The 16,284-nt window shown below is 45.4% G+C and overlaps 1 protein-coding gene across 2 annotated transcripts in view; it reads left to right on the top strand.

Moving 5' to 3' along the window:
• The first annotated feature begins 2,599 nt into the window (after window positions 1-2,599).
• Window positions 2,600-16,284, top strand: part of MKLN1 (muskelin 1) — a 399,844-nt gene continuing 386,159 nt past the window's right edge. The window contains exon 1 of one of the 2 annotated variants that reach the window (XM_063667815.1): window positions 2,600-2,791. The gene's annotated coding sequence lies outside the window, so the exon portion shown is untranslated. The remainder of the gene's footprint in view (window positions 2,792-16,284) is intronic. The other variant, XM_063667819.1, reaches the window with a different exon arrangement.

Raw genomic sequence — 16,284 nt, forward strand, 5'->3', positions numbered from 1 at the left:
GTGCTCTTAGCAACACAAACATGGCGAAATCGCTCCCACAAGCCGGGTTCCCGCGACAGCCCTACCTTCCCCCGCTCGCCTTCCGAACGTCCTGGCCAGGAACCGCAGACCCCTTCCGGGGGACGGCGAGGGGGCCCCGGGCTGAGCGAGGGTGGGCGCACGGGGCGTGCTAAGGGGAAATTGACTAGCCAGCCGATCAGCCCCGCCGGGAGCGGAGGGGACGCCTTCTTCACGCCCTGAGATCGCAAAGGAGAGCAAAATTCCCATCCCAAAGTCCTGCGGGACCGGCTTCCCCACCCGACGAACTTACCCCAGGGCTGAACGCACGCTGCTTTAGCTCCTTGCCTGGTTCCTTCCTCCCGGGCGCGACGCGAGGGGAAAACGATGCGCACGTAGATTTGTAGAGCGTATTCTTGAGAATTTCCTTGGGATGGATCGGGAGGAGCGGTGGAGACTCCGGAGACAGGTGCCGCGCTGGCCGGGGCTGCCGGCTAAAAGTTGTCCTCCGCGCGGTGGGCGGTGGGGTCCCCGTCCAGGGCCAAGGACCCTGGCTCCCTGCCCCCCGGCGTCGCCCACTTGTCACGCCAGGCTGCTGCGTGCACTCGGCTGCAGGGGAGGTGGCGTAGTTTCTCTTCCTCCCACCTCTTCTCACTCACTTGTTTTTGTAGCCGTGGGCTCCCCTAATGCTTTCCTCTCCACAATGTTGTTTCATTATATCATGTCCATCATGTGACACCAGAGAGGCCTCTCTATGGAAACTTAAAGGGGCTCCCACGTGACTGCAGCAGCAACAACAGCAGCAGGACTGGCGGCGGCGGCCGCAGCGGCGTCCGTACCTCCACCCACCGGGAGCCCCTCGAAGCATCCCGGAGGGGCTTCTGGCGCTGCAGGAGCCCAGATCGGGGATCCACAGCATCCGGGAGCCGTGGTGTCTGTGCGTGCGTGGAGCCGGTGCTCATGACATAGGAAGCCGAACAGAAGGAGCGTCCTCAAATCCTTTCCTACAGTCACCAAACCCACGCTCTGTTAAAATGACATTTCGTGGCTCCTACTTTGTTTCCCCGGAGAGCAATGAGTTTTCTATCAGGCCTGATTCAGTTTGACAAAAGTCAAAAAGAAAAACTGGATTTGTCCCTCTGCGAGTTCAGTCAGATCGCTGGGAGAACAGAAATGACAAAACAATAATAACAGAAATAGAACCAGGCATTTGACACATAATTACCATCACCACGGCTTTCAAGCTTTCTGGAATTACGTTCCTCCAGTAACTGTTGATGATGCTTGCAGGAGGCAAAATGCAATGCAGTTTTTCTCTTCCGCAGCTATATTAGGGCTTTGTTGCTGACAACAGTGAAAACTTGTTTGTGTCAGGAAGTGAGGTACGGAGATATGACCTGGAAGGTACAGACAAAACCAAAGTGGCAGTTTTTGCATTACTTTTCTGACCACATTCTTTCAAATGGTGACAAGAAGGCGGTCTGCTCTAAAATTTGTGGGGTGTTTGATGGGAAACAAAATAATTAGAAAAACATAATTATCCCTAGCCATACCATACTTGCTAGACGCTAGAAAGTATACATATATGTAATCTCTGTATACATAGAGAAAGCAAAAAGCGTGTGCACTTTAATATTTTTGAACCACTAATTTTGTCATCCAACAAACACTTGGAAAGACTTACTCAAGTCCAGGGATGTGTGGAAACTCACAATGTTGAGTGCTGTGGGTATTACTGACTCACAGTCCCTTTAAAGGGTTTGTACCATAAATCCCAAATTTCTGCCTTAAGATTTTTACAGACATGGAGATTTTATCCTGTAAATCTAAGCCAGATAGCTATTTCTGGGTTTTTTAGTTCATGCTTTTCCATTTTATAAGGGAAACTGTGTGGATTGGCGGAATCAAGAAAAACTTCGCAAGAAACTGAAGAGTGGGATGGAAGATCTTTTCGTTTGGCCTTGCCTTGACTCTGTCTCTCTCCACCTCATCAGTTTACCTCATCAGCCATGATGAATGAGCTCCATTCCAACCCTTCTAATTCTATAATATCTCTCCCAAGTTTTACCTTCCTATCTCATGCCTAATTATTTCATCCCTTTCCTCCTACATCCCTTGACTCCCAACTCAGCCCCTTTTCTGCCTGGGGGCTCAGCTCAGGCCTCCCCAAAGACTGTACCCCCCACCCTCCCCTGCAGCTACCCCCACCCCTACGCCCTTCCCAGCTCGGCCTCTCTTCTCTGCAACTCTACCTCCTTACCTCTCTTTGACCTCTAATCACCTTCACAGTCTGGCCCTTGACTTCTGGGCCTCTTCTTACCTCTCTTTACCTGAAATGGCCTGGCCCTCACTGGGGTCTCCTCCACACCCTTCTCTCTGGTCCCATCCCTTCTGCTGCCCAGCCCCAGCGTTCCTCCGGCTCGGCCTGGTCAGCTTGAGCCTCATTTTGTTCGCGTGCCCCTGGGCTGGGAAAGGAGTGTGTGGTGCACAGTGAGGCCAAGGATCCCCCGGGGCCGTGGCCTCTGCCTCGCCCCCTCCACCCCTCCCGAGTCCCGGTTGCGGCGCTTCCTGGGCGGATGGCTTGGAATTGCTGCAGCAGCTGCAGTTCTGCTGTGTCATGCAAGAAGGAGGCGGCGGCGGCGGCGGCGGCGGCGGCCGGAGCTGGAGGGGGAGGAGGGGAGGAACCTGATCCTCCGGTAGCGAAGGGCTAGAGGCAAACACCGACCTCCTCCAGAGCCGCCCGGGAGCAGGGAGGGCTCCGCTAGCCCGGGGGGCCCTCCCCGCGGGGCAGATGGTAAGTGGGGCGGTGCAGGTGGTCGCCTTGGGAAGGGAGCGCGCAGGGGGGTAAGGTGGGGCGGCGGGAAGTACTAGAAGTCACCCCAGCCAAACTGAAGGAGCCCAGTGTCCAGCTGAGAGGGACCCAGGCCGTAATAAGGATGTCCAGCCAAACGCAGCAATAATTACTATTGGAGTGACGCCCCGAAGTTGACCCAAGCTACACAGAGGGTGGAGTGGTGCATCCTGAACCCAGGACAGAGCTGGAGGCAATGATTCAGGGTTTGAGAAGTATCAGCCCATCGGCCTGGCGCTTTAAGGTGCAGCTGAGTAGGAAAAGCCAACCCACATCATATTCCCAGAGCCTTGCTGCGCTTTCTGGGTTGTCTTGTTTAAAACTAGTGAAAGGGATGGGAAACCTGCCCAACCTCACTTTAGCCACGAAAATAATGCTCTTGGCCAGTGGCCTTGGACAAACAGCCTCTGGTGCAATAAAACAGTCAATAGGAAGAAGAACTTCATTCCCCTCACCATCCTCCTTCCCCAAGTTCCTTTGACCAGAGTACCTCATTCGGCTTAAAGGAGAAAGAAAACTATGTGTGACATTCCCTCCCAGGCTACCTGCAGCGGGCCTCCTCACCACACAAACTGCCCATCCCGCTCCTCTCCTCATTTTCAGAGCCATGATTCCGAGAGACATTGCAATACTACTCACGTTGGGTGAGAAGACTGCCTGAAACTCTGAACAATTTCACCTCCCTTGCCCTTTGCCACAGGGGATTCAGAAACCTACAACTGAGAGCAGGGAAATATACAGACAGGCTGGGCACGTAGGAACATTACTTCCTTCACTGGAGTGTAGTTCTCCAGACAACTTTTTAATTATGATTATTCCCTTCCATTGCACTCCTGGAAATTTCAAAGCACTCTCTAAAACATAATTTTTTTAATGTCAGTCATACATTTAGAGGTAAGGGGTTGATGGGATTAACTGAAAGGCTAATGACTGTCTCAAAAGCACATGCTGTTGCTAGGGAACCCAAGCTCCTGCTGCTCTCTAATCACCAGCATGTTCCGTGGAAATCAAACTGCTCAGGGTGTTATTAAAATGAATGGCATCGGGTTAAAAGCGTTCTTGCTTATGTTGTAGCATCCTGGATTATTATCGATTGCCTCACACCCACATATCTTGTTTTCCTAATTTGATTTCTGTATTTGCGTCACTGCCAGGGACACTCAGACTAGACCAGTCAGTTCACTTCCTGTTTCTCAGAACTGGTTTATATTTGGTCTCGTAGCACTAGCTGGTAAAACATTATCAAACTGATCCTCTTGGAAAGAAATCTTTGCTTCCCATTGAAAACAAATTATTCCAATTAAATTCTAATTCCCGTGGAAAACGTCATCATTTGAGGAGCAGACTGCCAGTTGCCATTTGAGAAACCATCCTTGAAATGTAAAGCCTAGAAAAAAAAAACCATCATCTTGATTTCTTTTACCCAGAATCTTCATTCCTCAGCACTAGAACTAAGACAAACTCGAGTAAAGAGTAGATTTAAGTATACTTCTAAAATGAAACGCATAAGTAAATAAATAAATAAATAAATACACGTTGAAGCTGGGGAAATCATTTAGACTAAATAAGGCATAGAATTGAATGGAATCCAGGCCCAGGAAGGACAAGTAAGCTTGGGTTAGCATTGTGGCATTCAGAAAAGACAGTGTGACTACAAGGCTACACTACAAATCGGAAACCCCATCACTTTGTGTACTAATTATCTCTTTTACCAATTCCCCTATGTCCCTGGACAAGACAACCTTGTTTTGTTTGTTTTCAGTTCCTTCCTCTTTATAACAAGGATATTGCAAAGGCAGTATCAGAAAGATAAGCCCTATGTAAATAGGTGGATTCTGATGTAGATAATTTGTTTAGATGGAAAATAAAGCCCTTTGAAAAAGATGTATAATGGCATCGATAGGCTGGATGACCTTGAGTGAGCCATTATAGGTCTTATGTCAGTTTCTTCGTAGAAGCTTAAATGAAAGTGCTGGACTAAAGGATTTCTAAGGTTCCTCCCATTTACAAACTTCCGTGATGAGATTGAACTCACTACATAAAAATTTCAATTTTAGCTGGATTTTGCAATGTTAAATTTAAGCACTGAACCTTCAGTATCTATCCATAGGAACCTTGAGGGAAATGATGGGAAATGATTTTCTATTGACGTAGCCGTTTTTAGTGTCTGTTGACAGAAAAATAAAATTTACCTTGCTCCCCATGTACTTACTCTCTCCCTGCCTCAGTGGTATTATGGAAGCAACAGGCTGAGAGTTACAAAAGGATATAAAAGTATAGAGAAAGTTCTTTCAGTCTACTTATTTATTACAACAACGTGTCACTGTGTTACCCAGGCTGGTCTCCAACTCCTGGGCTCAAGCAAGCCTCCCACCTCAGCCTCCTGAGTAGCTGGGGCTACAGATGCACTCAACCATGCCTAGCCTTTCAGTCATTTTAGATGTAGGTAATCCTAAGTACTCTGATGATCAAAGTGGTGGAATGATGGAGGAAGGGGTGTACAAAAAAATAATCAACTGAATCCTCATGGAACTAATAATAATCTATTTACCTGTGTTTTAATTAGTGCTAGGCAAAAATAGACCTAGCTCAGCTCTTAGAATTTTTCAGATTCACAGTATTGAGAAGTAGCATGAAGAAATGTGAGATTTGTGCCAGAGAGAAAAGACCTGACTTTGAAACCCAGCTCTGCCACTTTATTCATTATTGAGTGCTTGCTGTGTGTCAGGTACTGTGCTGGGTGCTGGGAATACAAAGATGAATAAGACACAGTTTCTGCTCTGAAGAACATTATAGTATCGTGAGAACAAAGATGAATACACAGTTGATCACGCAGCAGTGAGATGATATCAACAGGAGAGGTCATAAGAAGGGTGCCTAACCCTGACCACACATAGGATCTCTAACCACACAAGGTGAATCTTGAGATGCATTCTGAAGGATAAGTAGAAGTAAACCAGACAAGTGGGCAGGTTACAGGGAAAGATATTCCAAGCAAATAAAGTACTATGTGTAAAGACCTTAGGGAAAAAGCTGTGCCCAGAGAGTTGAGGGTGAAGAACAGAGCCTGGCAAGTAGGTTCTAAATAAATACATTATATAAATGCATGGCAGAAGTCCTGAAGGAGAAATCCAGAAAGATTAGCATGGTTGAGTATGTCATCCTAAAAAGTTTGAACTTATTCTAAGGCCAGTGGAGAACCATTGATGAATTTTAAGGGGCATAGTGAACTGATCAAATGTTCATTTTAGAAAGTTCTCTCAGCTGGGTGCAGTGGCACACTACTGTAATCCCAGCAGTTTGGGAGGTTGAGGTGGGCAAATTGCTTGAGCTCAAGAGTTTGAGACCAGCCTGGGCAACATGGTGAAACCCTGTCTCTACAAAAATACAAAAAAAAAAAAAATTAGCCAGGCCTGGTGGCACACACCTGTAGTCCCAGCTCCTCAGGAGGATCACTTGAACCACAGAAGCGGAGGTTGCAATGAGCAGAGATCATGCTACTGTGCTCTGGCCTGGGGAAACTTACAATCATGGTGGAAGGTGAAGGGGAAGCAGGCACCTTCACAAGGCGGCAGGAGAGAGAGAGCTTGCGGGGGAAACTGACACTTTTAAAACCATCAGATCTCATGAGAACTCCCTCACTATCATGAGAACAGCATGGAGGGAACTGCCCCCATGATCCAGTCACCTCCCACCAGGTCCCTCCCTCAGCACGTGGGGCTAACAGTTTGAGATGGGACACAGAGCCAAACCATATCACATTATAAGAAAGAAATAATGATGCACGTCTAAACTAAGGTAGCCAGAATGGACATGGAGAGAGGAAGCATTGAAAGGGTTCAAGATATATTAAGGACATAGAACCAACAGAATTTGATTATCATGAGAACAGCATGGAGGGAACTGCCCCCATGATCCAGTCACCTCCCACCAGGTCCCTCCCTCAGCACGTGGGGCTAACAGTTTGAGATGGGACACAGAGCCAAACCATATCACATTATAAGAAAGAAATAATGATGCACGTCTAAACTAAGGTAGCCAGAATGGACATGGAGAGAGGAAGCATTGAAAGGGTTCAAGATATATTAAGGACATAGAACCAACAGAATTTGATTATTGATGGTATCCTCCATCAGTACTATCCTTCCATTTTCATAAGCCATAAATCTGCTCCCATTATATCCTGCAGATATATCCTGAGGTCCAAGATAGGGACCTCAGGAGGAAAAGCAGGTTGTGGAGTGGAGGTAGTTAGTTTAGTTTTCAACATGTTGAGTTGAAGTGTCCATAGAATATCAAAGTGAAGCTGTCTACTACATAATTGAACAGGGAAGTCTATGGAGAGAGATCTATGCTGGAGTCATCAGAATAAGGAATAGTTCATGGAAGTAGATGAAATCCCCAAGAGAAGGCATAGAGAAAGGGAAGAAGAGGATCTACTTTGGAATGCTATGAAAACACCGATATTTAAAAAGTGAGGAAAGAAAAAGTACAGGGGAAAAATATCCCAAGAGGTAGGAGGACCAGGAACAAGTAGTTTCAGAGGAGTCAGGGGAGGAAACATCAGCAGTATTAAATGCCAGCAAGAAGTCAAGAAAAAGAGGATTGTGGCCAGCTGCAGTGGCTCACACCTGTAATCCCAGCACTTTGGAAGGCCAAGGTGAGCGAATCACCTGAGGTTAGCAGTTCGAGACCAGCCTGGCCAATATGGCAAAACCCCGTCTCTACTAAAATCAGCCGGGCATAGTGGCACACACCTGTAGTCCCAGCTACTCAGGAGGCTGAGACACAGAATCTCTTGAATCCAGGAGGCAGAGGTTGTGGTGAGCTGAAATTGCACAACTGCACTCCAGTCTGAAGAAGAGAGCAAGACTCTGTCTCAAGAAAAAAAAAAAAAAAGAAAAGAAAAGAAAAAGAGGACTGAAAAGTTTTTGGATTTAGTAATAAGGAGGTCATTGGTGTGTTTGGCAAGAAGGAGTTTATTAGTAAAATGGGGATAGTAGCCAAACTGCAGTGAGATGAAGACAGGATAAGAGTAGAGGATGCAGATAGATGAAGTTCTTTTATATAAGAAGGACTAAAGGGCAAGTAGGGAAGGAAAATAAAAGTATTGGAAAGAGTGGTGCAATCCATGGTCTGCAAGCTTAAGGCTGCACAAGGAAAGAAGGAAATACTACACTAATAGAATCCTTTATTCTCTCAGCCTTCAAATTAAATGGCATTACCATCCACCAATTGTTCAACACAAAATGCATGTAGATATTCTTGATTCTCTCTTTTCCTCCGTTTTCACAATCCTCAGAATTCAGATCAACTTTACCTCCAAAACATTTCCAAAATGTCTCTTTCAGTCTCCACTGCTACCACCCTAATACAATGGTTTATCATCCCTCTTCTGTGCTCTTGTAATAGCTTTTTAAATGGTTTTCCTGCTTCTGCTCTTGTCCTCATTCGCCACAGCACAGCTAGAGTTTCATAAATCATAAGTCTTAAGACATAAATCAGATCATGTGATTTCTCATCTTAGAATCCCTCCATGTCTGCTGATGGCACTTGTGATAAAGTCCAGACTCCTCCTCCATGCAGGGCCCATGGAGCCCTGTATGGCATCCCCGACCACCTCTTCAACCTCATCTCCCACCACTCTCCACCAATGCAGTGACACCAGCCTTATTTCTCTTCCTCAAACTTGTTGAATTTGCTCTTGTATTATAGGATTTACCCTATATACTTCCGTTTCCTGGAATACTCTTTTGATCATTCTGATCTTTGCTTATATGTCACCTCCTCAAAGAATCCCTCCCTGACCACTCCACCTGAAGTGTCCTTCTCTCTCCACGTTTCCAACCATCCTATATATATTTTTTTCATAGTAGTGGAACTTTATTTCTATTTGTTTTTATCACGTATGGTTGAGAACTCCTCTAAAATGCAAACCTTGTGAAGATTACTGGCATATATCAGGCACTTAAAAAATATTCATTAGGGCCGGGCACAGTGGCTCACGCCTGCAATCCCAGCACTTTGGGATGCCAAGGCCGGCAGATCACGAGGTCAGGAGATCGAGACCATCCTGGCTAACATGGTGAAACCCCGTCTTCACTAAAAAGACAAAAAATTAGTTGGGCATGGTGGTGGGTGCCTGTAGTCCCAGCTACTCGGGAGGCTGAGGCAGGAGAATGGCGTGAACCTGGGAGGCAGAGTTTGCAGTGCGCCGAGATCTCGCCACTGCACTCCAGCCTGAGCGACGGAGCGAGACTCCGTCTAAAATATATACATATATATATATATACGTATATATATATATACATATATATATACGTATATATATATATACATATATATACGTATATATATATACATATATATACACACATATATATACATATATATACGTATATATATACATATATATACACACATATATATATACATATATATACATATATACATATATATATACACATATATATACATATATATATATTCATTGGATGTTTGTAGTAGGAAAAGGAGAAGAGCAACCATTTATTAGAAATTAGAGACATCAAGAATCAGAGTCTTAGTGTAATTGGAATGGCTAGTGGTGATGATTACTAGGATTTTAAGATTTTGGAAGTGGAAGAGTTACTAGCTGTGTGATCCTGGACATTTACATTCTCTGAGCCTCACTTTGTGGTTAACAATACTATATGCCTCACAAGCTGGTTAGGAAAATGAAATGAAATGGAATAGGTATAGGCATAAGGCAGTCTTGTGAAATTATTTTCAGGAATTCAAGACTTCTGCAAATCAATTCACACATTCTACATATGGACTCCCTTGTAATGGAGTTAGCCCTTGACGATTACTTATTATTAGAATAAAAAATTGACCAAATCGTTACTTTGAAAAGATACCAGGATATCTGATAGAACATGGAAATTAAACTATTTAAGAAGAAATCAGAGTACTCCCACAAATCCATAAAAAAAAACCTTTAAAACTCTGGAAAATTGGGCAAAGGGTATGACAAACAGATTGTAGTCAAAGAAATACAAATGGATCTTAAAATATGTAATAATAAAAGGCATGCACCTCACAACTGCAGTGACATCTATTTTTTACTGTCAAGTTGACAAAAATAAAAAAGTTTAATAACATACTTGGCTGGCCAGGCTGGGAAGCAGGCACTTTCTTATACTGTCAGTGGAAGTGAAAGTGGGTATCACATCTATGGAGGGCAATCTGGCAACATTTATCAAATTTTTAAATGTACAAAGCCTTTACCCTGGCAATTCTACTTTTATATATTTATCCAATAGATATACTCACACAGGTATTGGAGGATGACTTTTCTAGGACCTACACTGAAGCACAATTTATAGTAGTAGTTAAAGACTGAAAACAGCCATCAATAGAGAAGTGGTTAAATAAAGTATGCGCAAGAGGCTGGACGCGGTGGCTCAGGCCTGTAATCCCAGCACTTTGGGAGGCCGAGGTGGGCGGATCACGAGGTCAGGAGATCGAGACCATCCTGGCCAACATGGTGAAACCTTGTCTCTACTAAAATACAAAAAATTAGCTGGGCATGGTGGTGCACACCTGTAATCCCAGCTACTCGGGAGGCTGAGGCAGGAGATTTGCTTGAACCCAGGAGGCAGAGATTGCAGTGAGCCAAGATTGTGCCACTGCACTCCAGCCTGGGCAACAGACCAAGACTCCGTCTCAGAAAAACAAAAACAACAACAAACAAAGAAACAAAAAAAGAAAAAATAAAAAACAAGTGAAAGATAGGCAGCTGTTAAAAGTGTGAGACAATTCTAGGCATACTTATGTGAAAAGATCTTCATGAGACGTTACTAAGTAAAAAAAATTACGATGAAGAACAATGTGTATTTTGCTAGCATTGCATTTCTTTTTAAAAGACAGTTTACATTTTTTGGTCTGAAAAACGTTATTTGTGGGGAGATAAAATAGAGCAGAGAATGAGCAGATGTGGAGAGAATAGTTGGAAGGTACACTAATGGCTCCTCTGAGAGATCATGGTTGCCCAGATTAAGGCAGTGAAACACACAGGGAGAGAAATGATGAGAGCCAACAGTTATTTTAAAGAAACTGATGATTGACTGGAAATAGTGGGTTATGGAGAGGGAGACACTGTCATAGTTGACTTTTCTCCCAAGATCAGGTACATGAATAGAGGTGTCAAGACCATGACTAAGATGGAGAATCCTAGGACAGAAATAGAATTGCAGGGTGATACAGTTTGGATATTTGTCCCATTTAAATATCATGTTGAAGTGTAATCCCCAGTGTTGGAGGTGGGGGCTGGTGGGAGGTATTGGATCATGGGGGCAGATCCCTCATGAAGGGCTTAGTGCCAGCCTATTGATGATGAATGAGTTCTCACTCAATTAGTTCATAAGAGACCTGGTTGTTTCAAAGAGTCTGGGACCTCTGCCTTTTCTTTCTTGCTCCTGCTCACACCATGTGACTTGCTGGCTGCCCTTCCCTTCTGCCATGATTGAAAGCTCCTGTAGTGGTCAGTTCTCGCACTGCTATAAAGACATACCTGAGGGCTGGGCGCAGTGGCTCACACCTGTAATCCCAACACTTTGGGAGGCCGAGGCGGGTGAATCACTGGATGTCAGGAGTTCGAGACCAGCCTGGCCAACATGGTGAAACCCCATCTCTACTAAAAATACAAAATTAGCTGGGCACAGTGGTGGGCACCTGTAATGCCAGCTACTCAGGAGGCTGAGGCGAGAAAATCACTTGAACCTGGGAGGCAGAGATTGCAGTGAGCCAAGATTGCATCATTGCACTCCAGCCTGAGCAACAAGAGCAAAACTCTGTCTCAAAAAAAAAAAAAAAAAAAAGAAAGAAAGAAAGGCATACCTGAGACTGGCTAATAAGAAAATAGGTTTAATTGGCTCATGGTTCTGTGGGCTGTACAGGAAGCATTGCTGGGGAGGTCTCCGGAAACTCACAATCATGGCGAAAGGTGAGGAGGAAGCAAACACATCTTCACGTGGCCAGCACAGAAGAAAGAGAGTGAAGGAGGAAGTGCTACACACTTTTAAACAAACACATATCTTGAGAACTCACTGACTATCACGAGAAGAGCAAGGGGGCATCTTTCCCCATGATCCAATCACCTCCCACCAGGTCCTTCCCCTAACATTGGAAATTACAATTCAACATGAGTTTTGGGTGGGGACACAGAGCCAAACCATAGCATTCCATTCTGGCCCCTCCCAAATTTCATGTCCTTCTCACATTTCAAAACACAATCATGCCTTCCCAACAGTCCCTCAAAGTCTTAACTCATTCCAGCATTAACTTAAAAGTCCAAGTCCAATGTCTCATCTGAGACAATGCAAGTTTCTTCTGCCTATGAGCCTGTAAAATCAAAAACAAGTTAGTTACTTCCAAGATACAATGGGGGTACAAGCATTGGGTAAATACTGCCATTCCAAAATGGAGAAATTGGCCAAAACAAAGGGGCTATAGGCCCCATGCAAGTCCAAAACTCCAGAGGGCAGTCATTAAATCTTAAAGCTCTAAAATAATCTCCTTTGACTCCATGTCTCACATCCAGGCCACACTGATGCAAGCAGTGGGCTCCCAAGGCCTTGGGCAGCTCCACCGCTGTGGCTCTGCAGCATACAGCCCCTGCAGCTGCTTTCACGGGCTGGTGTTGAATGGCTGTGACTTTTCCAGGGCATAATACAAGCTATCGGTGGATCTACCATTCTGGGATCTGGAGGACAGTGGCCTTTTTCTTACAGCTCCATTAGTCAGTGCCTTAGTGGGGACTTTGTGTGGGGGCTCCAACTCCACATTTCCCCTCCACACTACCCTAGTAGAGGTTCTCAATGAGGGCTCTATTTCTTTTTTTTTTTTTTTTTTTTTTTGAGATGGAGTCTCGCTCTTTCACCCAGGCCGGACTGCAGTGGTGCGATCTCAGCTCACTGCAGGCTCCGCCCCCCAGGGTTCACGCCATTCTCCTGCCTCAGCCTCCCGCGTAGCTGGGACTACAGGTGCCCGCCACCTTGCCCAGCTAATTTTTTGTATTTTTAGTAGAGACAGGCTTTCACCGTGTTAGCCAGGATGGTCTTGATCTCCTGACCTCGTGATCCTCCCGCCTCAGCCTCCCAAAGTGCTGGGATTACAGGCGTGAGCCACCACGCCCGGCTGAGGGCTCTATTTCTACAGCAGACTTCGGCCTGGACATCCAGACATTTCCATGCATCCTCTGAAATCTATGCAGAGACTCCCAAACCTCAATTCTTGCCTTCTGTGCACCCACAGGCCCAACACCACATGGAAGCCACCAAAACTTGGGGCTTACACCCTCTGAAGCAATGGCCTGAGCTGCACCTTGGCCCATTTTAGCCATGGCTGGGATGCTTTCCCCCTTGTCTTGGCTATTAACATTTGGCTCTTCTTTACTTATGAAAATTTCTGCAGCCTTAAATTCCTCCTACGAAAATGGGGTTTTCTTTTCTGCTGCATGGTCAGGCTGCAAATTTTCCAAACTTTTATGCTCTGCTTTCTTTTTAAATATAAGTTCTAGTTTCAAGTCATTTCTTTGTTTATGCAAATGAGGATAGGCTTTTAGAAGCAGCCAGGCCACGTGTTGGCAGGCGCCTGTAGTCCCAGCTACTCGGGAGGCTGAGGCAGGAGAATGGCGTGAACCCAGGAGGCGGAGCTTGCAGTAAGCTGAGATCGCACCACTGCACTCCAGCCTGGGGGACAGAGCGAGACTCCATCTCAAAAAAAAAAAAAGAAGCAGCCAGGCCATATCTTGAATGCTTTGCTGCTTAGAAATTTTTTCTGTCAGGCCAGTTGCAATGGCTCACGCCTGTAATCCCAGCACTTTGGGAGGCTGAGGCGGGTGGATCACGAGGTCAGGAGAGCGAGACCATCCTGGCTAACACGGTGAAACCCCATCTCTACTAAAAATACAAAAAAAAAAAAAAAAAAAAAAACTAGCTAGGCGTGGTGGCGGGCGCCTGTAGTCCCAGCTACTCAGGAGGCTGAGGCAAGAGAATGGCATGAACCCAGGAGACAGAGCTTGCAGTGAGCCGAGATCACACCACTGCACTCCAGCCTGGGAGACAGAGCAAGACTCCCTCTCAAAAAAAAAAAAAAAAGAAAGAAAAGAAAATTTTTCTGCCAAATACTACCTACCTCATGTCTCTGAAGTTCAAAGTTTCATAGACCTTGAGAACAGGGGCATAATGCCACCAATCTCTTTCCTAAAGCATAGCAAGAGTGACCTTTACTCCATTTCCCGATAAGTTCCTCATCTCCATCTGAGACCACCTCAGCCAGGACTTCACTGTCCATATCACTATCAGCATTTTGGTCACAACCATTCAACAAGTCTCTAGGAAGTTCCAAACTTTCCCTCATCTTCCTGTCTTCTTCTAAGCCCTCCAAAGTGTTCCAACCTCTGCCCATTACCCAGTTCCAAAGTTGTTTCCACATTTTTGTATATCTTTATAGCAATACCCCAATTCTGGTATCAATTTTCTGTATTAGTCTGTTCTCGCACTGTTATAAAGACATACGTGGGACTGCGTAATTTATGAAGAAAAGAGCTTTAATCGGCTCATGGTTCTGTGGAGCTGTACAGGAAGCATAGCTGGAGAGAGCTCAGGAAACTTACAATAATGGAGGAAGGCAAAGGGGAAGCAAACGCATCTTCACACGGCTGGCACAGAAAAGATAGGGTGAAGGGGGAAGTGCTACACACTTTCAAACAACAGATCTCGCGAGAACTCACTCACTATCACATGAACGGCAAGGGGGAAATCCGCCTCCATAATCCAGTCACCTCCTACCAGGTCCCTCCCCCAACATTGGGAATTACAATTCAACATGAGATTTGGGTGGGGATACAGAGCCAAACCATATCAGCTTCCTCAGACTCTCATCAGAAACAGATGCAGCACCATGTTTGTACAGCCTGCAGAACCAAGAACCAACTAAATTCCCTTTCTTTAAAAATTACCCAGCCTCCATCCTGGCAAACACGTTGAAACCCCGTCTCTACTAAAAATACAAAAAATTAGCTGGGTGCGGTGGCCGGCGCCTGTAGTCCCAGCTACTCCGGAGGCTGACGCAGGAGAATAGCATGAACCCCTGGGGGCGGAGCTTGCATTGAGCCGAGATCCCGCCACTGCACTCCAGCCTGGGCAACAGAGCGAGGCTCCGTCTCAAAAAAAAAAAAATTACCCAGCCTCAGATATGCCTTTATAGCAATGCAAGAATGGACTATCGCACAGGGGAAGACCAAAAATTCTAAGTGCAGATGTCCCCTGCAGAGTTGTAGATATGGGTGTGAGGGCTCATAAGAGCTGCTGGAACTGGGTTTATAAATTCGAAAGAAGATTTCCTAGGAGGGTAGATGGAAAGACTCAAAGAAAAGTGGGTCCAGGTCTAAACCTTGATCATTTAAGACTGAAAAGAAAAGAAAGAGCTGGCACTGGAGACTGAGAATCAGAAACCAGGAGACTACGGGGCCAAAGAAACCAAGAGAAGAATCTGTTAAGGAGGATCAACTCTTTGTTAAACACTGCCAAAAGGTCAAGGAAGATTATTTTAATTTGTTTCTCACGTAAGCGTTAAGCTCCTTGAAGAGTTAGTATTATTTTATTATTTATCTTTGTTTCCCTGGGGCTTGCCCTGTGACCCACACATAATAAATGATCAGTAAATTTTTGTTAGAGTGAAGAAAGAGAGAAAGATGCATGGCAAGAAAGGCAGACGTGCAGAACGACAGTAGAATTTATGCTTGGGTCTCAAAAAATAAATAAGTAAAACAGGTTCCCTTGAAGTTGACTGCAGACCCAGCTTGATCTTAGGAAATGTAAGGAGGTTCTTTCTGCTCCCTGTGTTTTACTCTTGAGCTAACACATTGATGGGACTCCCACAGAACCATGTTGTTGCCATGTAAGTGCCTTCAGAAAACATTTTGAGAAGTGATATTCACCTGTGTCTGGTCAATCTGAGTCATTTTTATCTTTATTTAGGTCCTAGGTGATGACGAAAAGGGCGATTTGCTTTTCCTCGTCTATGACTCCACCACATCGCCCTGAATGAGTTGATGGAACCGGGGGCATCCATTTCTGTGCCACTACAGTTCTGTAATACACTGTAATCACTCATAACGCTGCCCAGCCCCAGTTTCCCATGAGAGAGAAATGTGACTACTGGCAGGAAGAGACGTCTAACCTCTTAGAGAAACCACCAGCTTCTTGGTCTGTTGTTTCTGCATTAAAGTGTTGCTGCGGGCCGGGCGCGGTGGCTCACGCCTGTAATCCCAGCACTTTGGGAGGCCGAGGTGGGCAGATCACGAGGTCGGGAGATGGAGACCATCCTAGCTAACACGGTGAAACCCCATCTCTACTAAAAATACCAAAAAATTAGCCGGGTGTGGTGGC

This window comes from Pongo pygmaeus, chromosome 6, assembly GCF_028885625.2.
Source record: "Pongo pygmaeus isolate AG05252 chromosome 6, NHGRI_mPonPyg2-v2.0_pri, whole genome shotgun sequence".
NCBI classification, from domain to species: domain Eukaryota; kingdom Metazoa; phylum Chordata; class Mammalia; order Primates; family Hominidae; genus Pongo; species Pongo pygmaeus.